This window comes from Pan troglodytes, chromosome 22, assembly GCF_028858775.2.
Source record: "Pan troglodytes isolate AG18354 chromosome 22, NHGRI_mPanTro3-v2.0_pri, whole genome shotgun sequence".
Classification (NCBI taxonomy): Eukaryota; Metazoa; Chordata; class Mammalia; order Primates; family Hominidae; genus Pan; species Pan troglodytes.
In genome coordinates, this window is record NC_072420.2 from 38,971,772 (window position 1) to 38,998,042 (window position 26,271).

Genomic DNA, 26,271 nt, shown 5'->3' on the forward strand with positions numbered 1-26,271 from the left:
TTTCTTTTCTGTCTTACCTCCCTAATAACATCAGTACTTCTTTGTCCCTCCTCCAATATTGACCTCTGAATCATGTCCTCCTTCTTGAAATCTTGCCTTCTTAATTGTCTGCTTTTATTAATTTACATAAATGTCCAGCCATCTGGCTGGCCTTTCTCCAGTTCTTTTTCTGGAAAATCCTCTCCTCTTCTCTTTAATACAGGCAGCCTCTAAGATTGCCCCTTCAGTTGCTTTCTTCCCTTGGTATTTTTCTTTTTTTTGCAGTTCTCATTGACTCATATCTGGTCAACTTTTACCTCTAGGTACAATGATTCTTCAATTTCCACCTCCAGCCCCAAATTTAATTCCTAGATATGGACATGCTTGGAGCCAACCCCACCATGTCACCTCAATACACTCTGCTTTTCATCCAAATCTTCCTTTCCATCCAGGCAGCAAACTCCAGAGTCCTTTCCACTCCTGTTCAACCTTTCTACTTCACATCTGACAGGTGTGTGAATTTTACCTGGTGGCAAACCAACGTGGTGATTATCTTGAATTCATGTATTACTTAGACAAATTCAACAGCCTCCTAAATGATCTCCTTCTAGCTGCTCTCCTCCCTCTCCATCTGTCTTGCTAGATGAGCCTGGCTTCTTTTTTCCTGCAGAAAGATCAAACTTTTCAGTTTAACCCGCATCACCTTTTAAAATTCATTGCCAGTGTAGTTCCCAATATGGCCTCATACTAACTTCAGATACCCCAGTGTATCTGAAGAAAGTAATCCCAGCTCCTTGGGAGGCTGAGGCACGAGAATTGCTTGAACCGGGGAGGCAGAGGTTGCAGTGAGCCAAGATCACGCCACTGCACTCCAGCCTGGGCAACAGACTGAAACTCCGTCAAAAAAAAAAAAAAAAAAAAAAAAAAGCAAAAAGCAAATGGGAAACTTTTTTTTTGAAAAGAGCAGAGGCTCCCTTTTTAAAAGAGCAGAGCTCAGGCTCTTACTCACATCCCTGTGCCCCACCAAAATATTCTGATTTTATTGTCTTGCGTCAGAGCCAAGGCATTAGTTCATTTTAAAATCCCCCTAGGTGAATCTCATAGGCAGCCATGGTTGAAAATCGCTGATAATTGATAAACCCTATGGCCCAATCAATTGGGAGTACTTGAAACATACTTTGCCACCCCATAGTTTTGCCTGGGCAATTCCCCTTGTCTGTAATCTTCTTTCTCCTATTTTTTTCCTACAGAAAACACATGATAACTTCTTTGATTTTTCCAGTTAGAAGGAATCAGTCCTCCTCCTGGAAATCCTTAATACTTTTTAATATATCATATTCATTCATGTGATCTAGGCAGACCTTGTGTTAGATATGGACAAAATGGAGAGAAATAAGACAAGGTCCTTGTCTTTAAGCAGCTTACAGTCTTGCCAGCTCACTGGTTACACATGAACTAGTGAGTATCAACTTTTATGATAGAAGTGTCCATGGGATACTGTTAAGGCATGAAGGAGCCTATTCTGCTTGGCATGATAACAATTTATGTATATGTCATCTCTTATATCAAATGGTATACTTTTGAGGGCTAAGATCATGCATGTCTCACCTTTACGTATTTCAAAGACCACAGTAGTGTAAAATGTTTGCTGAATAAATGAGCAAATGAATGATGTTTTGGTAATTAGGAGTCACTGGGGAATAATGGCAGCTCTTAGGAAATGGTACCATAGTTCCATTCTTGGGGTAGGGCTGGGCGTGTCCCCATGGAGTTCACAGAACCATGTCATAATTTCAGTACTAAATTATGTGTGTTTTACAGTTTCTCTCAATCACCCGTTCTATGGTTTATTTAAAATGGTAATAGGAATAGCATGTTAGAAACTAGGTCCTGTACTCATTAACAAAAAGAAGGGTACAACAGACATTGGGGTCTACTTGAGGGTGGAGGGTGAGAGGAAGGAGAAGCAGAAAAGAGAACTATTGGGCACTGGGCTTAATACCTGGGTGTTGAAATAACCTTTACAACTAACCCCCATGACACAAGTTTATCAATGTGACAAACCTTCATACCCTTTTTTCGGTACCCCGAACCTAAAATAAAAGTTTAAAAAATTAGATTTTAGAATATATTCAAAAAGTAGGATATTATTTCTCAAAGAAAACATCTGAATTCATACTTTAAAAATATTTTTTAAAACTTGAAGTTTGATCAAGGCATTTACATCCTAGAAGACAAAAGCAATCATTTCAGTATACATTCTAGATTTATCAACTGCATACATATTTTAGGAAGATTTTAAGATATTTCAATGTAATATCTAAAAATGACCACTTAATTTTAGTAAAAAGAGACTCCCACCTTCTGGTAATTGACAATTACTATGGTCTGAGAGTGTTTAGATTAAAAAATTGTGTGTGTGTGCATAAAATTATCACAGGAAAATCAATACATCAATAGTAGCACCAAAAAAGAAAAAAAAAAGGAAAGAAACTAAGTCCTATTTTTCATGACTAAGAAGTTGACAATGGTCTTTCCAAATTAAGACTCGGCATCTTTGATTTTTGTAAACATATCCTGGAGATCGAATGTGAACATTTGATGGCTGATGGGAAGAATTGAGGAGGATTAGGGGAGCACTTGACTTTGCCATGATTCTCAAGTTAAATCCTTGGGCCTCTTAAAGATGTTGTTGATGAAGCTGCTAAAATGGTCACCAGATGAATATAAACAAGTAGGACCCACAGTAATTTCCAGGCTAATTTTGTGCACGTGCGTTTAGGGGAGAGTCAAATTAAATGAATGAGGAGCTGATGTTCATGTGAAAGTAATTACTCTCCTCCAGTAGAAATCCTAATCCTACAAGTAACTGCAGAAATAATTAATCATAACTAAGAAGCAAACCACTCTCAGGGAGAAAAGCTGTATCTGAACTTCCACGTGCTCTTCGAGGATACGGGTGATTCATGGCATAAGAGTCATCTACCAAGTCATCTGCAAGAGCGAGTGCAGCTTCCAAGAGGGTCTGAGTCAGAACAGATAAAAGGAAGTGCTTCTTAACTCAGAGGATTTCAACACTGGGGAAGCTCATTTCCCACAGAGATAGAAAAATGTGCACTATAAATCACTCTCAAAAAGCAATTTAGACAACTACACAGGTAATGATAAATGCATGGAGAGCACTCACATGTTTTGGGTTGTGTTTTTGACCTTCATTCATTCTTTATAGATTATTAATCCACGGATTAAGTCATTGACTCATTTATAGTCATGAGTCATTAAAACTTTTCTGGAGCATCTACCACATGCCAGCAACTGTGCTACTGAGGGTACAAAGGTGGACATGGCCCAACCCCTGCCCTCAAAGAACTTCTAGGGAACACTGACTTTGCAGGCATGATTCCGTCTGCATCACGCATCAGTAAACAGCTATGTGTACTGTAGGGTATTGAGACACAATGACGTTCCCTCTGCTCAGCTCATCACCACAACCAATGTGTAGGAGCTTGCTTTTTGAGACCCAGCGGTGCTTTTCTATAACTGGAAGATTCCAAGTTTCCTTTGCTTCAATTTATGCATTCAGCAGACATTAAGGCCCTGCTAGAACCTAGGCATTGGCATGTACAAGATGAGATATGGCAGCTTGCATTCCAGTGGAAGGTGGTGGGGTGTGATGGATGAAGAGCTGGCTTTTGAGTCAGACTACAATCTTAAACATTGTCGCCACTACTAGCTAGTTGTGTGACCCTAGGCAAATGCTTTAACTTATCTAGCCTCCATTTACTTATTTTTACCAGCATTACTCTGAAGTGTGGAGTTATACATACATGAGCTGCCGACACAGTACTAGTTACATATTCATTCTCAACTAGTGGCAGTTGTTGGTTGGATCATTATTATAATTAAATATACACAAGCAAAACAGATATCTCTAGTACACTGAGATAAATATTCTGGGAGACAGAAGCATAGGCAATCATGTAGAGAAAGCCCCAAACCCATGGGAACAGGTGGAGAAAGCACCTACCTAGAAAGGGTAACACCCCAAAGGATAGACATGAGAACGCTGGCCAAGACAGGAGGTGGGCTTTTGGGCAGATGGCATGGCATCAAGTCAATCAATAGAGGACTAATCCATCTGGGCAACTGCAAGTCATTCTGCATGACCTGACCAGGTAACAACCTAAGGAGTGGCTGGCACTAAGGCAGGTGGGGCCAGTTTCTGAAGGATCAGTTTCAGGAGCTGAGGCTTTGGTTTGTAGACAATGGGGCCACTAAGCTGGGTGGCAGAGTGCTTTAGGGACACCACTGAGGAGGGACTATGAAGGATGCTATAGAGAGAGGACAACTTGAGATGGGGACCTCAATTATGCGCCTGTGCTGTCATGCAAGAAATAAAGTATGTGGATCTAAACCAAGGCAGTGTCACCCAAGAAAGAAAATGTGTGGATCTAAACCAACGCAGTGACAGTGGGAAGGGAGAAAATGGACAGCTTCAAGGGATGTTGGGGTAGACTCGGGGTGCTGAGTATTTTTCAGTGCCTGAGGGTCTACGGGAGGAAGGGAGTTGCCCTGGGTAATGGATAATGAAGCTAGGCTGGGTTTAATTTGGGGTGTTTGTGGGCAATCAAAGGGAGGAACCACACACAGTTGACTGTTGTTCTGGCAGTCTTGCAAGAGCAATCTGGAACACAAAAAGTCTAGGCTTCATGAACTACAAAGGTAACATCTGAAACCATGGGAGTAGATGCAGGAGTGTGTCTTTAGTGAAAATAAAATAGTTGGAGCATGGAGCCTTGGAGAAAATGCCACTTCAAAATTGGCAGAAGAGGAAGAACCTACAGATGGAACTGAGAAGGCATCAGAAAAGTAGAGGGCAAGTTGAGAGAAGAGAGTAGCAGCAGACTGAAATGCTATGGAAATGTCAAGGAAGATAAGGAATGAAATGTATTTGCCAGCTGAGTTGTAAGTAACTCTGACCAAGTGGAGTGGTGAGCTGAGAGGTTACTCCCTTGGTTGAAGAGTAATCACCCAGCCCTCAAGGAAGTGGAAGCAAAGTATTGCTTCTGTCCTTTTTAAAGCTCTTCTCCATATCATTGACTCTGCTCCCCAAAGCTTGGCTTTTAGTGAAAGCCATTCTATTTAGACAAACTCATTGTCTCTCCTCTCAACCCCAAGACAAGCATTTTGATCTCTTTAACTCCATGGGTTTTATTACCAATGAATGAAATAGGACATGGCACACAGAGCAGACAGAAGGCCATTGCCAAGGTCTTTCAACTGGGGTCCCACTCTCAATTTTACTTCCTGAAAGTTCAATGTCTTGGCTGAAAACAGGGCTGAAGATAGATCCAAGGAAGACCACTGGGAATTGGCCAACTAGGTTTAAACTGGGGAACAACTCCCCTCAAGTGGCAATTTTAAGGGTCTTCATCCTGCCTCATTGGCTTGAATCCCTCCTGAACATGTCAAAGTGGTTGGAAGACTGAGTCCTGGTGGGCCACATTGTGTTTCTGTGGACTGCGGACTAGTTTCAGAGGAAGCACCTGTCTAACTTAACCAGGGATCACTTAGGATGAACACCAGTTACACAGTATAGAAGACATAAATATTTGAAATTTTTTTTTTTTTTCTTTTTTTTTTTTTTAGAGACGGAGTCTCGCTCTGTCGCCTGGGCTGGAGTGCAGTGGCGCGATCTCGGCTCACTGCAAGCTCCGCCTCCCGGGTTCACGCCATTCTCCTGCCTCAGCCTCCCGAGTAGCTGGGACTACAGGCGCCCGCTACCACGCCCGGCTAATTTTTTGTATTTTTTTTAGTAGAGACGGGGTTTCACCGTGTTAGCCAGGATGGTCTCGATCTCCTGACCTCGTGATCCGCCCGCCTCGGCCTCCCAAAGTGCTGGGATTACAGGCGTGAGCCACCGCGCCCGGCCTTGAAATTTTATTTGCAGCCACTGTTGCACAGTGCAAGCTGTCTCAGAAATTAAGGCATATATATAGTTCAAATGGGACCGAAGTAGTCTTTTGGAAGTCATAATAGGGCACACATACATGAATTATTGAGCAGACCTTGTAAATTAAGAGATTCATTGTATTCAGGCAATAGTGTGTGCGTGTGTGTTCGCTTTCTTTGGGAAAACAGCATTTGTAAGCCACTCACTCCCAACATCAGGGGCATGTCAGGGTGAGGGTATATAGAGGTAGCTGTTATTAGTGAGAATATAAGCGACGCCTGACTTAGCACTCTGTTACTGTTAGCACTACCGAATCTTTGATGACTAGGTGTGGTCAAAATCTTGGTTTCCAGCTATGTTTCCCATAAATGAAGTTTCCAGATATAAGCCAAATGCTTAAACAAAATTGCTGACTACAGGATCATTTTGTAATACTGTATGGGTGATTTATAAGCTGTGTTTTTTTAAAGAATGAAGTCATCTAGTGGCTTTGAACTTTCTCCCCATAGGTGAAGTTATAAGTCCAGCAAGCTCCTCAGTGGCTCCTTTCTCAACAGTCATGTGAGAGAAGCCAGCCTCAATTAAGGCCCATGGCATTCACTGATGGAATAAATTACCTTCTATTGTATATGTCTAGAGTGATGCTTGCTATAACCATCCATGGGAGAAATGAGAAAACAGTCACTCAAACCATTTTCTGGGTTCAGTACCGTGTTGTCCAGATGAGGAACAGTGGCTGCAAAAGGCCGTTTGCTATGCAGAGTGTGAGCTTTCACCTCCAGCCTCAGCCTCGCCTGGGAGCTGGTTAGAAATGCAAATTCTCAGACCTACTGCAGACCTTTTGAATAATAATTTGCATTTAAATGAGCCCTCAGGGAATTCGTATGCAAGTTTAATCAGTATTGGTGTAAAGCAATGGATTCAAAAATTATAGCCTCTCGCAGCACACACAAGGATACTTAGGGACATACATGCACAATATATACATTTTTCGCCTTGCTCTAACAAATTACATATATTTTATTTATTTTTTTCAACTTTTATTATAGGTATGGGGTACATGTGCAGGTTTATTAAACAAGAATATTGCATGATGCTGAGGTTTGGTGTATAAATCCTGTCATGCAGGTAGTGAGCACAGTACCTGACAGGTAGTTTTTAAAACCACCCCACAGCCCTCTAGTAGTCTGCAGTGTCTATTGTTCCCATATTTATCTGCATGTGTGCTCAGTGTTTAGCTCCTTCTATTATAAGTGAGAACATATGGTATTTGGTTTTCTGTTCCTGCATTAATTTGCTTAGGATAATGGTCTCCAGCTCCATCCATGTTGCTGCAAAGAACATGATTTAATTCTTTTTTATGGCTGCATAGTATTCTGCGGTATATTTGTACAAAATTTTCTTTATCCATTCTACATTTATGGGCACCTGGCTTGATGCCATGTATTTGCTCTAGTGAATAGTGCAGAGGTGAACATACAAATGCATGTGTCTTTTGGTAGAATGATATAGTTTCCTTTGGGAATACACCCAGTAATGGGATTGCTGGGTCAAATGACAGCTCTGTTTTAAGTTCTTTTAGAAATCTCCAGACTGCTTTCCACAGTGGCTGGACTAATTTACATTTCCATCAATAGTGTAGAAACTTTCCCTTTCTTTGCAGCCTTGGCCAGCACTATTTTTTGACTTTTTAGTAATAGCCATTCTGACCTGGTGTGAGATGATATCTCTTCGTGGTTTTGATATGCATTTCTCTAGTGATTAGTGATGCTGAGCATTTTTTCAAGTTTGTTGACTGTTTGTATATCTTCTTTTGAGAAGTGTCGGTTCATGTCCTTTGCCCATTTTTTTAAAATGGAGCAATATGTTTTTTGCTTGTTGATTTATTCAAGTTCACCATGGATTCATTTTAAAATATGTGTAAGATATAAACACTTAAAAGGATAAAGTGGAAGCTACAATTGAATACTTCTATCATTTTGTCACTGTCCCTGCTTGGGTTACTGGTGTACCCCACATTGGAGACATCTGGTGTAAAGAAGCAAACAGAGCCGAAAGGAATCTTGAAACTCTTTGTCTATGATGGTCAGTGTACTGGGGAACATGAAATACACAGAGGAAGTAACTTGTTGGATGAAATTGAATATACTTATGTTTGCCCATAGTTTTTATCGGTTTTGTCATTTTGAGAGATGTACAACTAATTTTCTCTTCAAGATAGAACATTGTGGCATATTCTTTGTGCTACGAATCAGAATAGGAAGACGAAATCTTTATTTCTAATTGAATTGTTCAAATCAGTGAAGTATTCTTCACCCCAACAATGTGCCTAGCTGTGGACTGGATTCCTCTCTGGGATTCCTCTCTGACCTAGAACGTTGGGCATCATAACCTTAGGCAAGTGACGTTCTTACTAAATTGGACGCTGAGTCCCCTTGAATGGCATCTCTGCCCACCCTGTGCCTCCCTTAAACATTAAGTTCCTACCACATGCCAGGCCTTGTGTTTGCCACTCAGGATGAACTACTGAGCCCAGTCTATGGGGAAAGCTAAACTCCAAGACTGATCATTACAGCAGCACAGTAAGTATTATCATGAGGTGTGGACAATGAGAAGGCAGAAGAGAGGAACAAGGTGAACTCTACCTGCATGCTGGAGGAGATGACATTTGAGCGGGGCCTCAAGGGATGCATAGGAGTTTACCAGGCATAGAGCAAAGAAGAAATATGGAATAAAGGGGTCAGCCTGAGCAAAGGTATAGGGCAGGATATCTGCTTTATCAGCAGTATCTCTGGGTGAAGTGCAAACTCTTTTAATTCAGTCAATGAAATGAAACCTTAAGATGACTGAAAACTAGGTTTTGGATTTGTGCAATAGATATTTGGAAATATCTCTGAGAGTAAATGATTTCATAATGTTTGGCCACAACACTGTGTGGAAAGTTTCTTTGTGTAATATAACACAGAAAGGACTTCTCATTTACAGTAAAATCTGGAATACTTGGAAATGGTCTGTGCTAGGGAAATTGAATTTTCAGATTAACTGCGTAAAAATGGAAAATCTGGTTGAAAAACCTTTCTAATTTTGTTTTCCTTTAGAGAGATAACTGCTGTTAATATTTTAGAGGTGTTTTATTTTGATCTTACCTAGAGAGAGAAACAGAGAGATTACCCTGCATACTTAGCTGTATCAATTGCCTTTTAAAAAACATATTTAGCATTTTGTCATGATTTTTAAACACTGCATAATATTTCAGCCTATAAGTGTTTTATAAATTTAAAACCATTTCTATATTGTTGGTGACTCAGATTGCTTCTAATGTTTTAATATCATAACAAATATAGAGAACACTCTTGTACATTATCCTATCATACATTTCCTATTAAGTCTTAGAAGTAGACTTACTGACTCAAGCAGTCTAACATAAATAGTTTAAAACTTTGAGTATACATTGTCAAATTACTGCCTCCCTCAAAAAAGTTATGCTAGATTACTCTATCAGACACCATGCAGGAAGCTCTTCATTTCTGCAAACTCGTCAATGTAGAATGTTGACATGTCTTTTAAAATTTTCGGTAATTTGATAAGTGAAAAGTGAGTCCCTGGTGCCTTTGTGTTTCTTGGACTGATGGTCCCTCCTCAGTCTCCTTTGCCTGTATCTCTGACTCTGCCTGGTCTTAAGGCTACTTAGGCTCAGTCTGGGTTGCTGCTTCCACACTACTGTCGAAGGGGGAAGCTCCTGCACTTTCATGGTTCAAATTCCACTCGTTGGCTTATGTGCTAAAGGCATCCCTCCTATCCAGGTCTCTCTGTTGAAGGCCAGGCCCATCTGCACAGACCCTAGTGCTGTGCTTACTTCTCTTTAGGTGTCTCCAGGAAGCCTCCAGTGCACACCTTCAAACCTGCACCCCAGAGGTGAGATCCTCCTTCTGCATCGGGATTCTGCACAAGCATGAGCTCCATGCTGGTATAACACCCAAACATTCAATCTGGGTGTCCCATAACATGTGCATACTGTTAAAATTACAGAGGAAGATCCAGTGTCCTCTGAATCAGTAAGATAGCCTCCGCCCACCCCAACACACCTCATTTCCATGCCAGGAAGCCTGGAGTCATTGGTGAGACCTCCTCTTCTCTCTGCCTTGTCTTCTTAACATCCACCTGTTGGAGACGCCTGTTGACTCTGTCTGGGACCTGTCACCCAGAGCTCCTGGCTAGTAGCTCTCAAGCTATGAACACCGCCCTTGTCCATGCATCAGTAATTTCAACTCAGATTACTGAAAGTGCCAATTAAACAGACTCTCAGCATCTATGTTGACTCTTTCCAATACATTCCCCATGCTGCGTTTAACATGATCACTTTCAAAAGCAAGTTTGATCCTTTCTCTTCCTTGAATAAAACCCCAAGATACTCCTTGTGCTCCAAGGATGGGGGTGACGGTCCTCAAGGAGCCCACAAAGCCACATGCAGGGGCATGGCATGGCTCTGCCCTTGCTCCTACCTGACACTGCTTCCCTCTCCCCTACTCGATATCCTCCTCGTTTCCTGGAAGGTGCCAAGCTCCATGCTCCAACTCCAGACTAGGACATGTTATATACCCCATGTGCTAGTCTCTCATCTATCCTTGACTTTCTCCCCAGTTCTTCCCACAAGTGTCTTTAAATCACTCATCTAATGATGTATTTAATGCCTCTTTTCCCCGTTTTCTTGCAAACTACCCAAGAGCAAAAACCAAGTCACTCTTAATGCTTCATCAGCAGCATCCTGTGCCATGCTTAGCACATAGTTGGTGCTCAATAAATTCTTGCCACACAAACCAATAAATAAATGTTAAAGTGTTGAAATGTCTTTTCGCCTTTTCAACATTTTTTGAACTGCGTTTCTACACACATTGCCCACTTAGCAGAATGAAGGCTCTTGTTGATTTGTGAAAACTTTATATGAACCCTCTGCTGTTCATCCGTGGTAAATGTGATTCCTTTTGATAAGTCGTATTTTATGTTTTATTTGTCGTATGCATATGATGATAACAGTTAACACTTGTGTAATGATTACTACTAATCATTATACTAATCATACGAGCAGGCAGAGTTTTATGGTGCTTTATATGTTTTTATTTCACGCGACCCTATGAGGCATAGAAATGATCATCATCGCCATTCTGCATATGAGGAAACCGAATCTCAAAGGGGTTAAGAAAGTTGTCCAAAGTCACACAGCTGGTGTTAACAGAAGCAGGGTCCTGTGCTCTAATCTTTACACTATACTGCCTCTGAAGAATTGTTTAATTTTTTTTAAGTACAGAAGAGATAATGTTCAACCTGACTTTTGAAGGACAGGTGGGAGTTAACCAAGAAAGGGAGAAAATGAAGAACCTTCAGGAAGGAATTCATGTGCCAGATGTGGGCTGAGAGGGCACCCAGCTGCTCAGGAAGGGGCAAGTATATACCCAGGCTCTGTTCTGAGGTGAATAAAGCCAGAGAGGGAGTGAGAGCCAGGGCTTAATTGTCTTTTTGGTTTTCCAAGTTGTTCAGGATTTGTCTTGTCAGCAGTGGGAGATACCGGAGGATTTATGAAAGGGAGTATTGTCTCAATTAGTACTCTAGATGAGTAAGCTTTCTCTTTCCTGGTAAGAGTTATCTTGAAACCATGGCAATATAAAGTTGCATGTGACTGAGTGGTATATTAACTGTAAAAATCCACCTTCCTGGCTGGGTGCGGTGGCTCATGCCTGTAATCCCAGCACTTTGGGAGGCCGAGGTGGTCATATCACAAGGTCAGGAGATTGAGACCATCCTGGCTAACACGGTGAAACCTCGTCTCTACTAAAAATACAAAATATTAGCTGGGCGTGGTGGCGGGTGCCTGTAGTCCCAGCTACTTGGGAGGCTGAGGTAGAAGAATGGCATGAACCTGGGAGGCGGAGCTTGCAGTGAGCTGAGATCATGCCACTGCACTCCAGCCCAGGTGACAGAGCGAGACTCCATCTCAAACAAAAAAACAAAAACAAAAACAAACAAACAAAAATCCACCTTCCTACTTCCGAGAAGTGCTACAGTAAGGCTATGAAGACCAAGCATTATGTATGTATCTGAGCTGTTTTCTGTTATTTCCCCCTCTGTTTTTATGGCAGAAGAAACTGTACCATTACTTCTAGAGTAGAAGATGTTGGAATGTCTCCTCATTGGTCTTACTGTTCCAATCACGTGAGCACCAATGTAATATTCATTACTAACATTAGTGCCTGCAAGAATATCCTACTGGAAAGGGGATTAGCTGTGATTTTGTTAAGTGTCCAGCCAATTTTCATAAAAGACACAATATCTGAGATGGCTGTTAAACATGTCAAGAGATTGTGTACGAGGGGAATAAATCAAGGAAGATTCTATAGGTTGGTCTGATTCTGTGATATTACCAGAATTACTGGTAATATCTACAGCATTTAGAAACTTCATCCATAGTCAGATTTAATCCCAGGGCTATGAAGCCTGGAGAATATATGGGTAGAACTCAGGAGAATCCACGATCTCACATGAGGAGAAAAGAACAGCAGTTTATTTTAGATGGCCTCTAACTAAAATTTGTATTGAGTGTGTGCAGCAAACCACAGATGTACTAGCTGCAACTGTGACTTTGTCATAGTGGAAATCACAGACATTTCAATATCACATTCCAGTCATTTCAGAGACCTTGAAATAACATTGCTGCTCACCACACCTTCAAAACATTAGCTCTGATTTAATGCTTGGAAAAGTATAATTTTGTTTTTTCAGTACTGTAATAGGTGCATTTTAATATCATTGGTGTCTTCTGTAATCTTTGTGACTTTACTTTTATCTGTTTAAACACTTTATTCTGAGAAGGCAGGCATGTGTCTCACTAGTCCACCAAAAAAGACCATAACATAAAATGTTAAGAGCCCCTGAGCTAATATCTTAAAAATGAGACAAACTTCTTAGCTTTTCTGACACCTCTGGTAAGCCATGCATGAAAAGGCTGCACCCCCATCCCGCAGTGGTTAGATTTGTTTTCAGAGTTTTTAGTACTGGGAAAATCTGGATTGTTTTTTTTCTTCTAAGAAGGATGGCTTTATGTTAAACCCTGTCTTTAAGTTTCTTGGCCTTAGGAATGACTCTTGAGCATAAGTTTGCTTTTCCCTAGGGATGCCAGATTTAGCAGATTTAGCAAATACAAATGTAAGGCCACTCTGTACTATGCATATCTATAGATACATATATGTAAATAGTACATATGTATCTCTGAATTTCAAATAAACAATGAATAATTTTAGTATAAGCATATAGCAAATATAGCATGTGACAGGCTTATACTAAATTATTTGCTGTCCATCTGAAATTCAAATTCAACTGGGCATCTTGTATTTTATCTGGCAACTCTAAAAACACCAAATTTGGGCCAATAGTCCTCCGGCTAATTAACTACAGATGGTTAGAATGTGTTTTCTTACACTGTACAGTGATGGAAATTAGTTAACTGCCAAATGTCTTAATTTTTGATTGAATGTGAAGATATTTTTAAGTTTGAAATTTTGTATTATCATTCAGTGATCACAGAGTCTGCTTTCAACTTTGGGACAAGCAAACAACTGAGAAATACTACCAGTCTTTAAAGCAAATTTTGGTATAAACTGTGTTCCACTGCGATACAGTTTCTATATCAGAGAAATGTGGTCAAAATGTAGACTGATAGTGAGACAGAATTTCAAAACTTTTTGACATTTGTCCCATTGTTAAATAACTTGTTTTTTTCTTTGTTTTGTTTTTTGTTTTTTGTTTTTTTTTTGAGATGGAGTCTCACTCTGTTGCCCAGGCTGGAGTGCAGTGGTGCTATCTCAGCTCACTGCAAGCTCCACTTCCCGGGTTCACGCCATTCTCCTGCCTCAGCCTCCCGAGCAGCTGGGACTACAGGCACCTGCCACCACGCCCGGCTAATTTTCTGTATTTTTTAGTAGAGACAGGGTTTCACCGTGTTAGCCAGGATGGTCTCAATCTCCTGACCTTGTGATCCGCCTGCCTCGGTGTCCCAAAGTGCTGGGATTACAGGCATGAGCCACCGCGCCCAGCCATAATTTGGTTTTAAATCAAGCACAAGTCGTAATTTCCATTGCCTGGGATGAGATTCATGCTAATAACTAATATGAATGCCAATGAAGATAAGAATTTACCTTTGCATGCAGGTGAATTACATCAGAGCCCATTAGTCATCAATTTGTAGAGACTGACAACTCCACATTTATTTCAAATAAAAGAAAATGTAGTAGTCAGCATGAGGCCAGAAAACAAGCCAGCCTGAAATTGTTACCCATATTTATAACGTGCTTTCTATGTTTCCATGCCTTCATCGTAGTGCAAAATATTATAAATGTGAGGCAAAGAAAGATAAATGTGAGTGGTAAAAATTGGCAGACTCAACATCTTAGTGAGAGAGATAGATTTACTTAAGGGAAAGTCAGTTTGGAAGTATTGTAAATTATATAATGATATGGCGTAAAAAGGCATGATCCAATCTCAAGCATCTTCTCATGTCTCACAGAAACAGGAGTTAAGAAAACCAGCATCACTGCTTACTTCCCACGTGTCATCTCCTGTGAATGCTCCAACCATGTCCACTTTGAAGTTTCATTAAATAAAACACATTAAGCAGGGCGCGGTGGCTCACGCCTGTAATCTCATCACTTTGGGAGGCGGAGGCAGGCAGATCACTTGAGGTCAGGAGTTCGAGAGCCTGGCCAACATGGTTAAACCCCATCTCTATTAAAAATATATAAATTAGCCGGGTATGGTGGTGCATGCCTATAATCCCAGCTCCTCGGGAGGTTGAGGCACGAGAATCATTTGAACCCAGGAGGCTGAGGTTGCAGTGAGCTGAGATCGCACCATTGCACTCTCCAGCCTGGGCAACAGAGCAAGACTGTCTCAAAAAAAAAAAAAAAAAAAAAGTCAAATACTTGCTTCTCTACCAGTATTATCTGCAAAAACAGAAGCCTTCCACTCTGATTTATACCACAGTCAGACAAACCCAAACGCTGTGGATTTCCTTCTCCTTAACCAAATGGTACTGTTTTGAGCCATCTTTTCCTCTGTTGTAGGTTTGGACTAATCCAGACAAAAATAGTGAGTGAGATTCCACTAGCCTGTTGAAGAAATCTCTTTCCTAAGGAGAAAATTGGGACCAGGAGCAGTGGCTCACACCTGTAATCCCAGCACTTTGGGAGTTCGAGGCAGGTGGATCACTTGAGGTCAGGAGTTCAAGACCAGCCTGGCCAACATGGTGAAACCCCATCTCTACTAAAAATACAAAAATTAGCTGGGTGTGGTGGTGCACACCTGTAATCCCAGCTACTTGGGAAGCTAAGGAAGGAGAATCGCTTGAATCTGGGAGGCGGGGGTTGCAGGGAGCTGAGATCGTGCCACTCCACTCCAGCCTGGGCGACAGAGACAGACTCCATCTCAAAAAAGAAAAAAAGAAAATTGAGCAGTGCGTTACGGAGGCTGACGCAGTACAATTCGCCTCCTCACCCCCTCCACACTCACTTCCAGACATCAGTGTTCCTGTTTTGCCAGTCATCTCACAACAATGCATGTCCAAGCCACGCTGTGATTAGAGGGAGAATATGCTTATTACCCAAGTTCTTCGCATGTTGGAGCAGGGAGAGGCCAAGGGTGGTAAACCACAGGAAATTTCCATTTGCCCTCTGCTGCGGCACTCTCACTCTATAGGGAAGTTATTTGTTATTAGGTAATAATGTTCAGCGGAGGTTGGTGACTCGTAACAACAGACAGATGTGTAATGTTTTATTTGGGTTAGCCAGCTCTCTCACAAATAAAGGGCCTGAAATTAAACTGTCTTTATGAAAATATTCAGTAAATGATACCTCTGGCTTATTCCAGTGCTCAGATTCTTTGCCATGGAAAATGGCAAATGAGTCCCCCGTTGGGCCCGGAATCTGTTTAAACTTGTCTTTGTCGAGTACAGAAGGGTTGATGTTCTATGAGATTAAAAAAAAGTTTTTAAAGAATTCGCATCGAGGAGTAAAGGGAACAACGATGCAAACCACATTTAGAGATGGAAAAGAATTTTTTTTTAGTACTTATGGAATTTCAAACAATAATAATGGAATAGAAACATAGGAAAAAAGCTACATATCTGACCACAGAGGCAAATTGCATTATTACATGCTCACATGCAATGCAAATGTGGATTGGTCTGTAAAGGAACACTTTTTGCTTTTCTAATGCATAGTAGGGTGAGAGGGGCACCTCTCCAATTTGCCAAGGCATCACTAGCAAACTCCAGCTACCGAATTGCTTGGGGAAATTGAGTTCTTTTGAAGACAGGTTCTTGGGAACTGCACCCCAAGAACTTCTGGTTAAGTAGCTCAGGTGTGGAGCCTGAGAGCCTGCATTTCTGATGATGGGGATGCTGCGGTTGGATGAGGGGAGAAGGGTCACACTATTCTATACCACCCTGTTTCCAGTAGCCAGTGAGATGGATAACTCATCTCAACATAGAGTGTGACCATGAAGAGAGATACCTACCCGTAAAATGGACTAAGATTCACAAAAGCTTGTTTCCAGCTCTAACCTTGTTACTGGCTCAGTAACCTTGAACAAGTTACTCAAACTTTTTGATCCTTTTATCTCCCTAGATATAAAGTGTAGAGTTTAGACCAGATCAGCACTCCTCAGTGTTCTCAAATGTCATAAAAAGGCTAAACACACACACACACACACACAAACACACACACACACGTATATATAGCTACAGTTAAGCAGGTTTTATAACTGTAGGACGTCTCAGAAACTGTAATAAACAAATGTGCAATGTGGCTCTCCAAAGAGTGAAAACAATGGGGTGTTTGGGGGCTCAGCTTCAGCTCCAGTAGGCAAATCCTTCCAAAAGTATTTAACCACAAATCCCTTTATGTGTGTGGAACACCTGAATCACACACTTCAGCAAGAGAACCCCTAATGTCCTCCAGCCTTAACTTTCCCATCTTAGAATCTAGGTTCTCTCCACAGTCCTCCAACGTTCCCAGCCAGGGCAATGCTAAAAGCTTCCCTTAATGATACCCATTATCCAAGGAAGAAACCTGAGAGCAATTTTCTACTACCTGTTTGCTTTTTTCCAGCAATTCTCAACTTTTTGCCAAGACATTACACCCGAACTTCTATCCCCAAGGAAACATTTTCTAACTAAAAACTCCACCTGGCCACTGCAGTACTTATATATTTAATCCCAATGACTTTCTCCATTCCTTTGTTTGAAAGTAATGAGACTAAATTTTAGACAATCTAATTTCTTGGCTTATTCATTTTCTCCATATTCCAGATAACTTTTAAGTGGTGAAGAGTATAAATCGTGGTTTTCCAAGTGTAGTCTAAGGTCTAACAGCATCGGGGATATCTGGGAAATTATCAGAACTACAGACCCTCTGGCTGCACCCCAAACCTGCTGAATCGGAAATTCTGAGGTAGGGCCCAGTCATTTGCATTTTTATCAACCCCTCCAGGTGATTCTAAAGCACACTGAAGTTAGATACACAGTGTTGAGATCAGAAGCATGGACTATGGATTCCAACATACCTTGTGCTATATCACAGTTCCTTTGTCTGAAATATGGGAATAATAGTAGTACTTACTTCAGAGTCTATGTGAGAATTAAATTAATATATAATGCCTAATATCAGGCCTGGCACAGGGTGAGCAATGAGTCAATTAATTACAGCTGCTTAATCTATAATGGATGCTGACGCGTAGTGAGCAGGAACTTAGCTTTGTCACACTGCACCACGAGACTCCTTTGCAAGCTAATGCTGTTGATGGTGGTTAGATAGGAGTGCAGCCGTGGGAGCAGACAGAGCTGGTTTGCTCACCAGGTGCTCCATTTATTAGCTTTGTGAATGCATGTAAATTATTTAATTTCTCTAAGCTTAGTTTCGTCACCTAGAGAATAGAGAAAATAATTTCTCCCCAAGGTAAAGAGAGGGATTCAATAAGATAATATCTATAACTGCTTTGAAAAGTGCCTGGACCCTTTTAAGTTGTCCCTTCCCAAATGAAAGCTATCAATGACCTAATGACAGTGGTACCTGGGCGGCCCAGTGTGTCTATGTGATTACAGATCCTGAGGCCACTAGGTCCTTAAACTTGGGCTTCTTGCTCCACAAAATATTAGAATGATAGGATATGATACCCTTACAACTTTCCCTAAAAAGCTATCTTGTCATGATAAATGTAAATATTGACTCAGAAGTAATCAAAAGAGAATTAGTCACCTTTTCTATGTTGTTCTTAGGGATAAGGCAAGCCATTCTTGCCATTACAATCTTGTTGAATTTGGGTTCTTTTTGTATTCAGTGTTGAGTCATAGACCAACATTCAGAGTTTACATTAAGACTATTTCACAACTCAGTTGGGTGCAGTGGCTCTCAACTATAATCCCAGCACTTTGGGAGGCTGAGGTGAGCGGATCACCTGAGGTCAGGAGTTCCAGACCAAGCTGGCCAACATGGTGAAACCCCATCTCTACTAAAAATACAAAAATTAGCCAGGCGTAATGGCGGGTGCCTGTAATCCCAGCTACTTGGAAGGCTGAGGCAGGAGAGTCGCTTGAACCCAGGAGGCAGAGATTGCAGTGAGCCAAGATTGTGCCACTGCACTCCAGCCTGCGTGACAGAGTGAGATGCTGTCTCAAAAAAAAAAAAAAAAAAGGAATATTTCAGAACTTTATATCTTTCCTTTAACTGCAGTACCTTTTAGGTCAGGCATATAATCCTAAGATAAAAAAATATGTATTAATCGTGAAAATGTCTCTGTGGTCAGGTTTCACTAGGTTTTGCCTTGTTAACAACTCTAAGAACTGTGTGGCTTACAGCAACAAGAATTTTTTCTCACCTGTGTTTCAAGTCAGCTGTAGTTGAATTATGGCTCAGTTCCAAGTTTCCTTCTTCCCACTTACCAGAAGGAAGGAACAGCCCAATCCATGACCCACCCACATGCAAGGCAAGCCATGTGATGAGCCCGACACCTCTCTTCAGGCATGGTGTGGGTCACTGCTGTTCACACTCCATTGGCCAAAGCAGGTGACAGGGCCACACCTGACACAAGGGAGTAGGAAACACACACCCCACCCCTGCTACGCCCGGGCAGGGAAAGTCCCAGGGAAGGATCCTTTGTGGAAGGACCCAGCCGAGAGGCACAGCAAATAGTTGGGAGCAACATACATCAACCACAACCTCCCAAATTGTCACAGCTCTACCAATAGTTTCCAAGTTCAAACACATCTTCCAAACACAGGTCACTGAGAGGAAACTAGCTTCCAAGTGTGCTGTAATCTCAACTGGTGCTTCCCCTGAAATCCTGATAATTCCCCTGGAGGAGAATGAGTGATTCTTCAGCCTCCAAGGAGCTGTCATTCTTTCTGGGCCATCCTTCAGTCCTCAGTAGTCTAAGGAAAAAGTGCTTTTGCAGAAGGAAAGTAGAATTTCCTCAGGAGATACAAACCGAAGGATTGCCCTCTGGAATCTGCTGAGAATCCACTTTGTCCACCTTGCTTGTTTTCAATGAACATGTCTGTTTCTGAGGCCACTTGGCAAAGCTATCTGTGCCCTTGGCTGGTATGGATGAGTTAAAAGCTGGACTTTGTACAGTCAGACCAGCCTTTAAAGCGGATCCTTCACTGCTCCGTAGTGTAGGGAGGAAAATGGCCCAAGGCCAAGGCCAAAGGTCGTGGTGCATGTGCTCCTGTGACCACAGTCGAGGGAGCCCAAGGAGGAGAGCTAAGCCTTTATTCTCAATTGTTTTAAGCCTCCTGAGCTCAGTGAACCCCAAGTAGATTCTTGTCAAGCATTTTTTTTCTACTTAATATTTAAAACTGTGATACTTAAAGTCAAATTTAATCCAGGCATTTTTGATTTCTGGACAAAGAGATCATTGAAAAATTAATTTGTCAGAAATATATGACATGCAAAAAAGCAAAAAGCTTTTTAAGTAACTTTTCTTACAAACAGGAAGCTATGTTTTTTCAGAGCTTAAAAGTGAGATCCACCACATGTTAATTTTAGTCTGGAAATCCAAAGTTACTATTTGATTTAGATTTCACTCTTTATGCCTCATCACCCTGGTTAAAAGACGTGGAATGAGCTCGCTGAAGGCCTAGTTGAGGAACCCCGGTTTTGGGGAGCCACTGTCTCCCCATTTTTCTGTAAGTGAGAAATGTTTTTTTCTAAGGGGCCTTTGCTTTGTTAGTTCACTGTGAAACGCAGAATGAAGTTTTCTCGAGATGGGCAAATTGAAAATCTTCAAAATCTGGCCTAACAGAGCTCTAAGTTTTAAAGACATCAATGTTGTATTTACTCAGAATAAAAAAAAATCATTCTTAAACTGAATTTATTTTCCCTAACAAAGCACCCATGTGACAGCGGGACCATCCCCCTTTTATGCATACCTTTGAAAAAAATCCTTTTATTGAGGTACAATATACATACGTAATTTACCATCTTTAGCATTTCAAGTGTACAGTTCAGTGATAATAAACACATTTCAATTCTTTTTTTTCCCTTTCATCACCCTTCAAAGTCTCTGGTAACTATTAAACTCTCTATTTTCATGAGATCCACCTTTTTTTTTTTTTTTTTTTTTTTTTTTTTTCCCTGAGATGGAGTCTCAGAGTCTCACTCTGTCACCCAGGCTGGAGTGCAGTGGCGCGATCTCGGCTCACTGCAACCTCTGCCTCCTGGGTTCAAGTGATTCTCCTGCCTCAGCCTCCCGAGTAGCTGGGATTATAGGTGCCCGCCACTATGCCCGGCTAATTTTTGTATTTTTAGTAGAGACCATGTTGACCGAACTGGTCTCGAACTCCAGACCTCGTGATCTGCCCACCTTGGCCTCCCAAAGTGCTGGGATTACAGGCATGAGCTACCATGCTCAGCCGAGATCTACTTTTTAGATCCCACATATGCGTGAGAACATGCGATATGAGTCTTTCTGTGCCTGGCTTATTTCACTTAACATAATGGCCTTCTATTCCATCCACGTTGCTGCAAATGGCAGCATTTCATTCTTTCTTATGGCCGAATAATATTCCATTGTGTATATACCACATATTCTTTATCCATTCATCCATTGTTAGGCACTGGGTGGATTCCGCATCTTGGCTGTTGTGAATAGTGCTACAATGAACATGGGAGGGCAGGTATGTCTTCAACATACTGATTTCATTTCCTCTGGATCTGTACCTAGTAGTGGAATTGCTGGAGCTTATGGAAATTCTAATTTTAGTTTGTTGAGGAACCTCCATAGTGTTCTCCATAGTGACTGCACTAATTTCCCACCAGCAGCATAGAAGGGTTCCCCTTTCTCCGATCTGGAGGAGCTCATTTTTGAGACTTAGAGAAAAGTGATAGCATGTACACATGGGCTGACTAGCATAAATGAGGGCTGAAAATCTATTATGGGAGTTAAAGATTTATCTGAACTTAATTTTAGCTAATGTTTTTACTAGAATTATTTATATTACATATATTTCCTATAGCTATAAATATTATAATACATGCTTATATATTCTACAACATATACTATTTATATAACATTTATAATAATACATGTTAGTAATATGTTACAGTTTTGACCAGATTCTCCATATATTCCTGCTTTAAAACATTCATGACCTTGAGTCCGTGGGTAGTTGGCACTGAACTATGAGGATGGCAGAGGTTGTACATTCCTGGAGTGGATACACAGCTGTTCTCAGTGCCTCTGTGAAATGATGTTATTTTAGGATGCTAAGGGAAAGTTGAGCCATAAGGCTCTTTGTCAAGGGGAAACCGTATAGCATGTGTGGTTCCCAGCGTGTGTTCCTGGAGCACCAGAGACAGCATCACCTGAGGACTTGTTAGACGTGCAAATTCTGAGGGTTCACCCCAAACCCACTGAATCAGCAACTCCGAGCCTTCCAGGTGATTCTGATGCGGCCAAGCTTGAGCCCCTCTTGTCAGGGCAGTTGCAGGCATGGGCACAAGAGCCTTGCTGTGGAATGTACCACTGCCTTGTGTCTGCTGTTGGGAACTTGGGCGAGTCACTTACCCTCTCTGTGCCTCAGTTTCCTCATCATGGGGATAATGATGCTGCCTACTTCTCTGGGTTGGTGTGAGGGTTAAATAAGTTTCCATGTGGAAAGCACTTAGAACGGTGGCAGGCATGTGGTGGTTTAAGTGTTATCTATTTATGATGATGATGATTGTCATTATTGATTTGAACTTTTATTGCTATCATTACTTCTCTGAATATTTATCACATTATCTTATTATTGCTATAGTTACTATTTATCTGCATCTTTCCCAACGTGGGCCACTCTAGCTCCATTCTTGCCTATTATTTGCTTATATATTTCTTCCAACTGGTCAGGTAGCTTTCTGGTCATTTCCAGGTTGATTTCTCTGATGGAACAGTGTGTTCCAGCTTGCTGTGGTGGGTTTTTGGATTGTTCATCCTTATAAGAGCCTCTGTCTTTGATGGAATTTTTTTCCTCCCTCAAGATGGCAATAGGTACTACCCTTCCATTTCCCATTATCCTTGCTGTGTCCCCAGCACTGGAAGTGTAGTTCTCCGTATAGCTAAGTACCTTTTTCAATGTGCCTTCTGTTTCATTCTGTTTCAGAGTGTGTTTATTTTCTTTCCTTTAACTTCAGAAAACAAATGCTCACAGCATAAGCACTCAGTGACCTCAGACCATGAATCTTTTACTGGTTTGAAGTAGGAGAAAGTAATACTGACCTATCCATTCAATAGTTGTAAGAACTTCACTTAGGTAGATATCGCCATTCTAAGAATTGCAACCCCAACCCACAAACTGAAACGATATAACAAAAACTGCAGAAATAAACATTATTTCCAGAAATTAAAGAAAGCTGTTAATGGTTTATATGAAATATTGCTTAGCTGGGAGGATTAACCCTTTTCTCATTTGCCCTGAGAATACTCACTGGCAGCACTTGAGGCTGCAATATTTACCTGGAGATGATTTTGCCACACAGTATATCACTTTTATTATTATTTTCATATCACTCTAGTATATCAACTTTGGAAACAAAAGACAACATTCTATTTATAGCATTCTGCTTTTAGTAGTGGTATTTTTATTTACAAAATATAGTAATTCTTGATCGCTGAAAATGTCAAATCCTGGAAAACACAGCATTCCTACACATGGTGTTAACATCGGTCTCCAACAGTTGTTGGCCAAAGATTCATTTGATGAATCCAATTTTTCCAAAATAGACAATTCTGATGATTCAGATGATTCTGATGTTAGTTCTGTTTAGAAATAACTCCAAGAACAATTTTTATGTTTTATTTTCACATTGAAAATCAATCAGATTCGCTTCAGCCTCGAAAAGCATGTTTATGTAAAATTAAGTGAGTACTGGTGGCAAGCTGCACTTTTTTTTTTTTTAATGGGAAAAAGGTTAAGATAGGGGAAATTAGGAGAAAATATTCTTCTCTCATTCTTTGTGTGTTTATCTTTTGGGAAACTGTTATTGTTGCTTACCATGTTAGAAGTTAAGCCAGGTCTATTGAAGAATCACTAAGGGAATATAACCTAAGGCAGTAACATAAAATTATATGAAATAAGAGTATGTATCAACACTGATTCAAACTTCATGAAAGAAGTCTGCTGAGGAATAAAATTCTATAAATTAAGAGCCTATGATGAAGTGCAATTCATAAAGCCTATGGGTAAGATTGATGGGCACAAAGAAGATTCTGGGTCTTAATAGAGCAATGACAAAGAGGTCATTTGCCAAACATGCTGTGGCCACACTGGCAGGATCCAGCCTGTAAGAGGATGCACAGGTTAATTGGGAATACTTTAACTATAAGAGAGTAATAACTGTAAATAATTGGCAGATCAGAAGAAACGTAGGAAGTATAAGTGTGCCTGTGTGTGTGAGAGACATAAAAATATATGGGTGTAGACAGATGGATGATTGATAGATACAGATCATAGATAATTGATAGGTAATAGATCAATAATTGACAGATGATAGATAATATGCAGGTAGATATTTAGACCGGTAATAAATAGATAGATAATTGATAGATAATAGATTGATTGGTGATAGATAATAAATGATAGATTAGATAGAGAGATAATTGATAGATAATAGATTGATAGAAGATACATAATAGATAGGCAGATAGCTTAGGAAGAATTATTTTCAAAAAGTACATGCAAAAGAACCTCTTGAATTTAAAGGAGATTACATGAAACTGTGGATGTTTAAGGGGATTTTGTGGTGGACTGACAGGAACCCTGGGCTGGCTTCCAAAGACTTTGGACCTTGTTCTTTCTGCCAGGACCCAGCTGTGTCAAGTGGGATGGTTCTGACAATCTTTTCCACTCTAATGTCCTATGACTCAACAGTAGCAATGCATTTCCACAGGCGGTAAAAATATTCTAGACTCTTCCCTTCCAGCGCTCACTGTTTACTTCCTCTGCACTTCCCCTTCCTGCCTCCCCGTGTGCCGGTCAGTTCATAGCGGGCCTCAATGAGGGTGGGTTAACCCTCTCTTTCCAGGGTGTTTTGCTACGGAGCTCCCTCCAGGGGCTGGGAACTGTGTGGTGAGGGCTGTGGTTGGGGTTCAGCTTCCTTCTTAAATCGTTCCTTGAACCTTTACCCTATTCTGTGCACTGTGCCGATTTCCAGGGATTGGAAGGTAAATGCCACGGCGTAACTCTTAGAAAATCATCGGGGGTCAGTTTTACTGGGGTGCACTTGGTAACCATCTATGAATCCATGTGTCCCTCTTTCTTTCAGGCAGTAGCAGAATCCCATGGTAGCCAGGTGGGTGAAGGGGAGCGAGGACGTTCTACCTGCCTTGAAGAAGACACCTGACCTGCGGAGTGAGTGACCAGGTAGTAGACGGTTCTGAGGGCATCACACACTTGAGGGAGGGAGGAGGACAGAGAGGGCCATGGCACCCTTTGACTGCTGAGTGCCAGCTGCTCTCTTTCCCACTGAGAAATGCTGCCCCCAACACACCCAGAGGCTCTAGGTCTTGTCCTGTGATTTCTGTCCACCAAGACTTGATAGGAGGTATGATAGATGCCATTAACTCCAGCACTATATACACAGGACTGCAGCAAAAGCGCTCTCAGCAGAAAGAGGAAACAGATCCAGTTCATCCCAAGCCTGGCTTGCTGCCCCTTTGAAAGAGAGTTTAAAACAGAAGCTTCATGGTGCTGCCTTCATAAAAACAGGGCCAAGCTTTCCAGAATCTGGCAGAGGGCTGAGTGCCCGCAGGACACTTGTGTATCACTCACACTGGAAAACTTAAGCCTCTGTTTTTATTTCAGTGGATTGAATGGCATGCAGTTTCCTCAGCAGCTTAAAAAAAATGCATGCAGTCACTTGCAGACAGGCTGCATTTGTCTCTGCTGGTGCTCATGTTACAAGTTTGTCTGTGCATTTGGGCATGCCAGAATGGCGTTGCATTTCCAAACCTTTATTGTGGTCACTTTCCTCTTCGTTACACTGAGAAGTGTTGCTGAGGGTATAGTAAGGCCCTAGTTCATCAATTATATCCTGTACTTTTCTTCTAACTTGATCCCAAGAACAGTGGGATTTGCTTCAAGGTAAACAAATTTTGAATAATTTATGGCCCTTCTTTTCAACAAAAATGAAAACGTGACTTTCTAAGGAAAAGTCAATTTCAAGGGGGCATTTAGTAAATAACACACTCTTAAGAAAGTAACAGGAAAATTAAAATGCCCAGCAGACCCATTGCCTCCTGAACAGGTGTTTGCTGCTAATGGATACAGTTTCCATTTCCTTGAAGGGATTTGCCCAGAGGATTACTTTCAAAACTTCTATTGAGATAATACTGCTCTAACAGAAAGAGCAATGCATGAATCTGTATATCAGTTCCTTAATAAAAGGGAAGATTTTTTTAGTTCCTAAAATACCAATGAGATGAAGAAAAACATGCCACCCAGGTAAAGTTACTCTGTAATCACCCACATTATCTTTTTCAAGGAATGTGGGGGAAATTTATGTCAGTCATCAGGCAGGTACTAGAAGATGCTAGGGGCCTCACAGACAGCTTGTTCCCGGCTGTTAACATGGAGCAGAGCATTCCCTGGGGCTGAGCATGGGAGCCCAGCACTTCTTATAGGTAGGTCTTTCCTACTATAATATTAGATGCCTACACTTACTGACTTTTTCATTTGCTCTTTAAAATAGATTTCTTCTGCTGGTTCTGCTTAGTTCTATGGAGTAAGGTAGAATTTTGGTGCCATACCTAAATATCATGTC

The 26,271-nt window shown here is 41.2% G+C and overlaps 1 protein-coding gene across 4 annotated transcripts in view; it reads left to right on the forward strand.

Moving 5' to 3' along the window:
- Window positions 1-26,271, forward strand: part of KCNJ15 (potassium inwardly rectifying channel subfamily J member 15) — a 48,687-nt gene that overhangs the window by 17,710 nt on the left and 4,706 nt on the right. For 3 of the 4 annotated variants that reach the window (XM_003319066.7, XM_009426030.5, XM_001170473.7), the window contains one exon: window positions 24,775-24,872. The gene's annotated coding sequence lies outside the window, so the exon portion shown is untranslated. Of the gene's footprint in view, window positions 1-17,285; window positions 17,428-24,774; window positions 24,873-26,271 lie in introns of all 4 variants that reach the window. The other variant, XM_009425718.5, reaches the window with a different exon arrangement.